Raw genomic sequence first — 2,793 nt, 5'->3', positions numbered from 1 at the left:
GCAAATTACAACTGAGCAGGGGAGGGTTAAGGGCCTTGATCAAGGGCCCAATAGTGGCAGCAGGATTTAAACCTGTGACCTTCCAATCCAAAGTCCAATGCCTTAACCACTGAGCTACCACCTCCCTTTTTATAGTCTTGGCAAGCCTAAGGGTTATTTCCAGACTGTCAGGCATTTTCCAACGGTCCACAGCAATGCCACACTAGCATTCTGAGGTGACATAAGTATGTTAATTGCAGGAAAACGTGTAAAAACAAAAATGGGGCATATTTATTGCCTGCTTATGCTGGACCAGTAACCAAATTCCACCTTGACTGCAAAAAGGAGTGTACTAAAGGAAAAGAATTGACCCCCAGGCATCCATCAATTTCCTACTTACTCTATAACCAAGCACATGGTCATCATTATCAGTGTCTGGCAGTATCCGTCTTGGAAGCAATTGGAAAAATGATAGCCAGGTCATTCCTTCAAAGGCTATATTCACATTACATAACAAGATTATTTAGAATAACTCGTGAAATGGCGCTGTGATTGTGAATTCTCAAGTCAGTCATTTTGTGTGTGTGGTCTTAATTCAAGTTAAAAAAAATATCGATGGAGAGCGATGTCATGGAGTTCAGCTTCCAATGCTGAAGCACAGCTGGCTGACAGGCGGCTCAGTCTCTAACACCTGACCTACATCTGATTTTGCTTTTGCTGGCGTGGCTTAAATAGAGTCTGTGGTTATTGTAGGCACTGTAGGAAGCCCAGGTTTATGTTTCCTGCTGTATTATGGGGCTGTGATCTTATGACTGGAGGGCAGGCTTTGGAGCCACAAGTTTCAAGGTCTTCAGGAAAGACTTATTTTAGCCAAGTCTTGAGCATGTGTCTGTTATTAAACACTGCCAACTTTGGTCCTGCCTTTTATTCCATATTTAGGTGCGCAAGCAAATGGAAGGAGCGCAGTGGAAAAGCAGAAATGGTCCAAAGAATGTTCACGTGGGTTTGGAGAGATATTTGACATCCTCAGGAAATGCCCATATAATGGGATGATGTCAGAGAAGTTTATACAATGCCGCAGTTACTCTATTTACAGTTTGCACTTCAAGAATGTAATCAGAAATACAGAAAATAATGCAAAATAAACAAATAAATCTATAAAAGAAATACATTTATAATAATCAGATTCTTCACTTTTATTCTGGTCTGAAGAATTTGAGTTGGCATTAAAAAGTTTAGAGACGAGCGCTGTTTACAAGAAAGTACATTATTTATCTATGTTTACACACTATCATCTTCAAAACAGTCCCCTTGCCCAGCAATACAGCACCCCCAATGTTCCTGCCATTCCTGGAACATGTCCTGGAAGTCTTTTTTTCAAAGCGTGTCAAGCATCTTCTGCGATGCATGCTGGATCTCCACAATTGTGTTAAAACTATGACCTTTGAACTGGATCTTCATCTTTGAGTAGAGGGCGATGTCCACAGGAGCTAAATCTAGCCACTAGGGTGGGGACTCACGTGTGAGGGAGCGTGGTGACACGACGCACGTGTGTTTAGAATAGCAGACGTGGTAACGTGGTCAGAATATCACCAGTTGCCCAGCTCCAGATGTACACAGGATGATGTCTTTTGGCACACTGACTTGTGAAGGTCGGTGCTCTTTGTGACTGCGCGTGCAGCCTCGTGCTGCCATCTGTTGGCGTGTTACAAAACTAGTCTTAAGACCTTTTGATACCACCTCATATTCCAGGAACAATGGTGACTAGAGGGAGTCCATGTCCATGTCCATGTGACAATACTAATTGCATGGCACAATACAGTACACATGTTATACAATTGTTCACATCTAAAATGCAGATTGGCCAATTTAGACTTACTGGAATGATGTGGAAGGTGGGGGGGAAGCAGAGAATCCTGAGGAAACCAATAATGACACTGGGAAAAAACTTTATATGGACTCAATAGGATATCTCTGGATGTGGTAGCATTACATTTTCCCTTCATCTGAACTAGAAGAACCAAATCTGTTCCAGCATGGAGATATGCTTTCCATAAGTTGGAGTGGAAAATCCTGCAATAAAGCTCTGACCTCAACCCTACTGAACACATTTGGTTGAATGTGAACTCTAACTGCACCTCAGGCTTCTCACCTCACCTGCATCAGTACCTGATTTACTGACACCTTGTGGTGAATGAATCTCGACAAGCACACTCCAAAATCTAGTGGAAACATCTTCCCAGATGAGTGGAGGTTATTTTATCATCGAATGGGGACTAAATATGGAATGGGATGTCCGGAAATGTCCACCATATTGTCTAGTCAGGTTGTGTCTACTAAATATTTTCTCATTATTGTATTCGTCTATAATTAATCCCAAACTTTCAGAATCTGAATGATAACCGTAATTTAAGGAAAATACTTAAACTGAATGAAACCTGATGCACATATATTATAAAAGAAGACCTGACTCGAATTTGAAATAAAATGGGGACACTGTACAGCCAAGGTAAAAAGAGGAAGGCAATCTCATCTCTCGCTCCCTCTCGTAATCCAATAATCCTTCCTTTTTATTTGCCCTGTGGCTCAGGCAAGCCCACACAGGAACCTTTAGCATATGCTGCTGATAGCCCATAAGCCGAGGTAGAAATGAGCGCACAGGTTCCCAACGTTTGACGTTAAGGCCCGTGAGAGATCTCTTCGCATTCATTCATCGGGATTACATGACAGTAATTGGCAGGAGGAATCTTTTTTGACTAATTTCTATGATTCTAATGCAAACCTTTTCCTGAAGTCATCTAAAACTGTTCAAAT

The 2,793-nt window shown here is 41.7% G+C and overlaps 1 long non-coding RNA gene across 1 annotated transcript in view; it reads right to left on the bottom strand.

Moving 5' to 3' along the window:
* The window catches only part of LOC310736835, a 237,456-nt gene extending 236,637 nt beyond the window's left edge, over positions 1-819 (bottom strand). Inside the window, exon 1 of the long non-coding RNA XR_014536689.1 lies at positions 80-819. This is a non-coding gene — a long non-coding RNA (uncharacterized lncRNA). The remainder of the gene's footprint in view (positions 1-79) is intronic.
* Between the last annotated feature and the right edge of the window lie 1,974 nt (positions 820-2,793).

The sequence above is a fragment of the Silurus aristotelis genome, assembly GCF_946808225.1.
Source record: "Silurus aristotelis genome assembly, chromosome: 14".
Taxonomy (NCBI): domain Eukaryota; kingdom Metazoa; phylum Chordata; class Actinopteri; order Siluriformes; family Siluridae; genus Silurus; species Silurus aristotelis.
Note: the sequence above shows the minus strand (reverse complement) of the source record. Positions and strands in the feature narration are given on the sequence as shown.